General features: G+C 38.7%; 1 non-coding gene across 1 annotated transcript; it reads right to left on the minus strand.

Moving 5' to 3' along the window:
* Positions 1-2,985: 2,985 nt before the first annotated feature.
* TRNAE-UUC (transfer RNA glutamic acid (anticodon UUC)) lies at positions 2,986-3,058 on the minus strand. Its single transcript has one exon. It is a non-coding gene; the product is annotated as a tRNA-Glu (tRNA).
* Between the last annotated feature and the right edge of the window lie 4,556 nt (positions 3,059-7,614).

Here is a 7,614-nt window from a genome sequence, read left to right on the forward strand (position 1 = left end):
TGTAGGGAAGGAGATTTGAGGAAAACGTTGGGAGAGGGAGCAATGTTAGTAGGAAAGTTGGCTGGTAACAGGAAATAGCCCACAACATTTCTGATATTTATTTTTAAATCTGTTAATACTCTGTTATTGTCTACTAGGCATAACTGCCTTGCATGATTTAGAAAAATCAGAGGAAAAAGATTGTGCTCTGAGGTGGCACATTTAGAAAAAAGAGGAGGATACAGGAGGCAGAATGTGAAAGAGATCAAAGATTTAGCAGAAACAAGAGTTTAGAAGGAGAGAGGACCATAGAGTTTAAGCCCCAGTGTGACTCAAAGCATCTTGGGGACTGGAGTTTCCAGAGATCACAGCATGACAAGGAAAGGGTGATCTCAACTGATATTTGGATTAGAAATATATCATTGCTAATTGTCCCGATAATACCATACTGTATTAATATTCACATTCGTAAATGAGAAGATTTGGATTCTGAGAGATCAAGTGACTTACCATACGTAGGTCCCACAGCTTATAAACTGGCACAGCTAGAATTTAATTCCAAGTTTGATTCTAATTTTCCTTATATGCTGCGCTACTTGCCCTTATTTCATCTTTGTTCACAGCTTTTTTTGTGTGCTCACCACTTAGATTTGACTTGAGTTATTTGATATTTGTAACAAGGTATATAATTGACACTGAACTGAAACACGTACATTTGCATGGTCAGTACATTCTTTTCCTGAAGGAGGATAAATACAGAACGTCAACTAAAATCTAATGGTCAGGAGTAACATAAGCATCATGGCAGCCTAAGAAGCCCCTCATTTTTGTCTCTTCTCCCTCAACAACAAAAATTTGTCATCCGTCCATGGACAGACGTGCCTTTGAGGGAGCCAGGCACTGTGGATCCAGCACTATATGCCAAGGAACCTGGGAGAAGTCTTATCTACCAGCACATCAGGTAATAGGCAGACAGACTTTGGTCCCAGCTGTGGACACTGCAGTGCTCTGTGAGCCAACTGCAGCCTCTGTTGGCCATGGTCTAGTAGCCCCTGGAGAACACTGAGTTAGTCACTCACAGATGAGAGAGTCCTTGTGAAAGTCCAGGTTTCCATAGACGAAGTTTCAGGACTCCATTAGAACAATAACAACAACAAATACAAGTTAGGACACATTGGAGTGGGTAAGAGGAACAGTTTGACTTTATCTGTATCACCCCTCTCCCAAGGTGGCACAGCTTAGGGCCAAGAAAGTTTGTCCTCAGCTCGAGTCTCTCGCAGCATGCTGCCAAAAGGTTCATTCCTCTTCCACCCCATCCAGAGTACTGAATCATGAGCCACAGGACTGAGGGGCAAATAGAGGTGGGGAAAGCAGCATATAGAACTCTCAGAGGATTTTAAAGGGACACAGATACTAACTGTATCATGGATTCCATGAAGAAGACTACTCATGAGCCCCTGGAAATGCCTCATCTGTGGATCGCCTGACTGGCCCATGGGCACCCCTAGTACACTGCCTCACCCACACACCCCCGTCTCCACCCTGTGGTCAGTCAGAGGAGTGCAAAGAAAAAAAGTGAAAAAGAGAGAAGAAAGTCATATAATCTGTGGTACATCATCAAAAAGACCAATTCACGGGCTTCCCTGGTGGCGCAGTGGTTGAGAATCTGCCTGCCAATGCAGACGACACGGGTTCGAGCCCTGGGCTGGGAAGATCCCACATGCCATGGAGCAACTGGGCCCGTGAGCCACAATTACTGAGCCTGCGCGTCTGGAGCCTGTGCTCCGCAACAACAGAGGCCGCGATAGTGAGAGGCCTGCGCACCGCGATGAAGAGTGACCCCCACTTGCCACAACTAGAGAAAGCCCATGCACAGAAATGAAGACCCAACACAGCCATAAATAAATAAATAAATTAAAAAAAAAAAAAAAAAAAAAAAGACCAATTCACAAATTATTGGCGTTCCGAAGGAGAGGAGAGGGAGAAGGGAGGCAGAGAGCTTATTTAAAGAACTATGGCTTAGAATTCCCCACATCTGAGAAGAGATTTGGATATCCAAGTTAACAAAGCTCTTAAGTCACCAAAGTCAACTTAAAGAGATCTTCAAGACACATTATAATAAAACTGACAAAAAAATCAAACACAGAGAGAATCTTAAAAGCAGCAAGAGAAAAAAAGCTTAGAACTCTTCTAAGGCTATCAGTGGATTTCTCAGCAGAAACCTTATAGGACAGGAGTGAGTGGAATGATATACTCAAAGTGCTGTAAGAAAAAAAAGTCAGCCAAGACTACTTTACCCGGCAGAGCTATCCTTTAGAAACAAAGGAGAGATAAAAGACTTACACAGACAAAAGCTGAGGGAATTCATCTCCATTAGACCTGCCTTATAAGAAATGTTGAAAGGAGTCCTTCAAGCTGAAATGAAGGGACACTAATTAGTAACATGAAAACATGAACCTATACAACACTGTGATAAAGGTAGATACATAGGCAAGTTCAGAATACCCTAATATTGTAATATGGTGGAGTGTTAACCATTTAACTTTATTATGAAGATGAAAAGACAAGAGTATTAAAAATAACTATAGCTACAATAACTTGTTAATGAATATGCAATATAAAAAGAGGTAAATTATGACATCAAAAGCATAAAATTATGGGAGGGTGCAAAAGGGTAGAGTTTTTGTATGTGATTGTAGTTAAGTTGTTATCAATGTAAAATAGACTATTATATCTGTAAAGTGTTTTATATATGCCTCATTATAACCACAAGGCAGAAACCTACAGTAGATTCACAAAAGATAAAAGAGAAGGGAATCAAAGCACATCACCATGGAAAATCAATTCACAAAAGAAGTCAGCAAGGTAAAAAGAAAGGAGCAAGGAAACTACAAAACAGCCAGAAAACAATTAATAAGATGGCATTAGTAAGTCCTTACATATTAATAATTACTCTGGTTTTTGGGGGTTTTTTTTCGCCACGCTGCATGACTTGCAGGATCTTAGTTCCCTGACCAGGGATAGAACCTGGGTCTTCAGCAGTGAAAGCGCAGAGTCCTAACCACTGGACCACCAGGGAATTCCCTTAATAATTACTCTTAATGTAAATGGATTTAATTCTCCAATCAAAAGACGTAGAGAGGCTAGATGACTATAAAAGGATCCAACTATATATACTGACTCCAGAAGACTCACTTCAGCTTTAAGGACACACATAAGCTCAAGGTGAAGGGATGGAAGAAGATAATACATGTAAGTAGAAACCAAAAGAGAGCAGGGGTAACTGTACTTATAACAGGCAAAACAGACTTTAGGCCTGTTATAAATGGTAACAGGAGACAAAGAACATCATTATATAATAATGAAGGGGTCAATTTATCAGGAAGACATAACAATTGTAAATATATATACACTCAACATTGGAGCACCTGAATATATTAAGCAAATACTAACAGGTCTGAAAACTACAATACTTTGATGAAATTGAAGAAGGCACAAACAAATGGAAAGATATCCAGTGTTAATAGATTAATAGAATTAATATTATTGAAATGGCCATACTACACAGAGCCACCTATATGTTCAATCCTTTATCAAAATTCCAATGGCATTTTTCCACAGAAATAGGACAAACAATCCTAAAGCTTATATGGAACCAAAAAGGACATCAGATAACCAAAGCAATCCTGAAAAAGAAGCTGGAAGCATCACACTTCCTGGTTTTAAATTGTATTACTAAGCTATTTTAGTGAAATATCTGGCAATTTTTTAAATTGTAATTGAAGAGACTGACATTAAGCTTTTGGTTGCCAAGGCATCCATTTCAAAGGCGTTCATCTCGAATAAACACATGGCCAGCCACACAACAAAGTAAATAAATGGCCAGGCTTACCTCATCCATGAAGTTTCCCTTTTAGAAAGCCGTGGGTGACCTAGATAACTGATTACTTGCTTCTCCCTTCCTGTACTTTACTTCTTACTCTTATGTTTTAAATTCACCAATAAATAGCGAACGCACGAATAAAGGCAGAACCCCAGGTCTGTGCTTTCTCTCCTTCCCTCCAAATCCATGAGTTTGCGGTATGGCCCCAGGTGTGCCAGGTACCCTCCAGGATTGGTGAATAATAACCTTTGCTTTTTCCAAGTTCCCTGATGGTTGTTGCTGCAGTGTGTCTTCCTCTTGTGGTTCTTATAATAAGAACCACAGAGTGGTCCAGCTGCTACATTGTGGGGCTCACCACAAATAGCATGGGCCCAAGTGCCCTCAGGCATTCCTAGCAGATAAAGTCGCTGTTGATAGGCTGACACAAAGCAGCTATAGTAGTCAAAACAGTTCAGTACTGGCATAAAAACAGACACGTAGACCAATGGAATACAATCAAGATCTTGGGAATATTAGCCCTTTACACATATAGTCAACCTGTATTTGACAAGGAAGCCAAGAGTAATCCATGGGGATAGGATAGTCTCTTAAACAAATGGTGTTGGGAAAACTGGACAGCTACATGGAAGAGAATCACACTGGGCTGCATTCTCACACCATATACAGGATGACTACGTTGAAGTGACTAAAATCATATGTACAGATTTGTAAAACTCAGTCACATTACTTTCATACTTTAGACCTTTTCAGTAGGCTTTTTCATTTCTTTATGTGCAGCATACTGTGTTCTGTTTATGATGGTCTGCAGTAAAAAGTGGATGAGTACTTCATTTTAAGATTTATTTATCATAAAATCCTCTTTTATCAAAATGTACCTTTGTATCAATAGCACCTGTCTTATTTTAATGTAGTATTAAAAGGTATTGTAACTAAAAGGAAACCTTTTCTCAAATCCCTGGTATCATTTTTAAAACAAAGCCTTAAATGTAAGCCATTGACCCGCTCTTGTAAAAACTGCCTTGGGGAATCAGGGTACCTGATTCATAGAATTGACTATAATAGCTTCTCCAATGCCATTGTATCCTGTCAGGCTGACACTTCTTCAGGGACTTCTCAGAATGCACATGACAGATTCAATTGTTTAAATACGTGCTTAGTGAATTTCTCAGATGCCTTTGTTGGATCAGAGATTGTGTGTACCCTGACATTAAATCCTGTGCAGTATGTTATCAGTCTCCTAAAGAATCTATCATGAAACTACATAGTATTCAGAGTACTCAGGGTCTTCTGTGCCAGTGGGCTCCCAGATCTGGGCATTGAAGAACAATGCTTTACAGAGTCCTTTTGCAGATTCACCTTGTATAGTAAAATAATTTCTTTTGATCTTTTTCAACTAAATTAAATGTACTAAATTTAAATTTCTTATTCTTGAAGAGTTGGCTCCCAGCTCAATGATGCCATCAAGGACCCAAGGTTTTCTGTTCTTTTGATCTACTGTTCTTACCTATTGGTATAGGTCTAGGCGTCACAACCTTACACTCATATTCCAAGCAGTAAGGAAAAGACTGAGGTATAGTATTTTGTCCTTATGAAGCTTTGCCATGTTACTGAGGATTTTATTAGCTTCCCCAGAAACATTCCCTTAAAGTCCATTGGCCAGAAACTGGCTGGTTTAGACCAATCATAGAGCAGAGGAAGGGTGGTTCTTTTGTAAGAGTATAGACTCTCTCCTGCCTTTAGAACACAAAACCCAGGGCTCTACTAGGAGCGAAGGTGTTGATATTTGTTGAACAGACAATGGACACTGTGTGCTTTACAGCTGATGTACGTGTGTGAGGAGGAGGTCAAGGGCAAAACAAGGCTGAAGGAAGATTTGTTGTTAAAGAGTACAGGTAACGTATATCATAGAGGGATAATTTAGAGGCAGTGAGTGGGATTAGAGGGCTGTCTGGGAAAGCTTACGTTTCTAAGGGCAAAGTAATGTGTCTGTATTAGGCTGTGGTCGTTGGAATCAAGAAAAAGGAAGGCATCATTTCTTCCTGTCATTTTGAGGAAGAGGTGATAGCACCTCATGAGGAAATCAATAAAAGGATTAAGAAAAGGTGACCAAAGAGTGAAGGATATCTTCACAGTTCTAATCCAGGGAACTAGAAGACAAAGGCTGTCACTAACAACAGCCTGTGGTAGTAGAGATGGGGATGATTCACTGGGGGCAAGGAGTGAACCCAGGCTTAAACTCAGTTCAGTACAGCATCATTTATTGAGGACTTACCATGTGAAAGCACTGTTTCAGGCAGATCCTCAGGATATGAGAAAAAGTGTAATATATATATATTATTTATGTAATATATATATCTTATATACGTAATATATATATGTAATACATATATAATCTATATATATATATGAAATATATATATCTTATATATATAATATATATATGTAATATATATATATATATATATATATATATATATATATATATATATACTTTGCCCATTGGAGAAGGGATTGATGTTTAAGAAATCAATGCATGATGTTTAAGAAAATTTTTAGCGCCCAGTTGTGTGCTAAGAAGGGCAGGCTTTAGGTGGAGGCAGTCTCTGACTACGTGGTCTCTTAATATAGTGGGATTTTAGGGGATCTGCAAAGGACTTTATAGAAAAGCAAAACAAAAGGTTTCTGTTATTAAGGATATATTCCTTGGTGGAACATATCCTTTTGTACCTGTTTTAAAATGAAAATACTCTGTAGAGGGGAGACTACTGAAATTTGAAATACCTAACAACTCGGTGTAACTTGGGAGTCAGGAAGGAGAGGGAGAATTGGAAAGAGCTTGAACACGAGGACGTAATGAGAATTTTCCAGCCTTGCTGAGGGCTGCCCTGTACTTGGGCGCCATTATGCCCTCTTGTATCTCATTTATGTGCTTCAGCTATCTAAATTCAGCAAATTCACCAAATAATTTGAGTTTTCCACTATATGATATGGATCCAGCTCAGGGAGAAGGGGTTTGGACAATTTAATCGGAAAAAAATCTTGATGAGAACAGGTATTTTTAAAGACAGAGGAAAAAATATTAAACCCTGACATTGTAATCAGATTTAGCTAAATGAGACTGGAACCTCAGGAGAAAACTAGAGACAAGCCTGGGATAAAATCAGAAACAGCATTTTTTTTATTGGTGTGATAAATTTGGTAAACAGCTTCTCTGCATCATTGTGGAGAAAATCTACACTAAAAGAAATCTGTTTTGATTTTAGACATTTTTTAGAAGGTTGTTTAATTTAATTAATGAGAAATCATAGGTTAATTGCCTGTAGCTTTAATGTGAGGGCATTATGCATGCAGGCATATTTTATTTATATCTCGACTATTTGATGTACACAATCAATTCAAAAAGGCATAATGAAGAGGTGTTCTGTCCTGCGTGGAATAATAATTAGGGGCTCTAGTACAGAATATTTTTTATTAATTGTGCTGCTCAGTAAACATGTTTGACATAATACTGAGAAATGCATTTGTCAAATTTTACCAATATGTTTTCTCTATTCTTTTGCTTTCTCTAGATTTTTTCAGACTTTTTTTCCATACTGACCCTGTTTTCCTAAGCTAGGAATCCTCACCCTTCACCCGCAAGAAGCCCTAACAGTTTGATTTAGAGACTTAGGACCACCTGCTAAGTTTGTTGCATTATGAAATTAAGGAAATCTTATTGGACATCTGGCTGCTGTTTCAACAAGGGTCACCTA

This window comes from Lipotes vexillifer, unplaced genomic scaffold, assembly GCF_000442215.2.
Source record: "Lipotes vexillifer unplaced genomic scaffold, Lipotes_vexillifer_v1.1 scaffold1584, whole genome shotgun sequence".
NCBI lineage: Eukaryota > Metazoa > Chordata > Mammalia > Artiodactyla > Lipotidae > Lipotes > Lipotes vexillifer.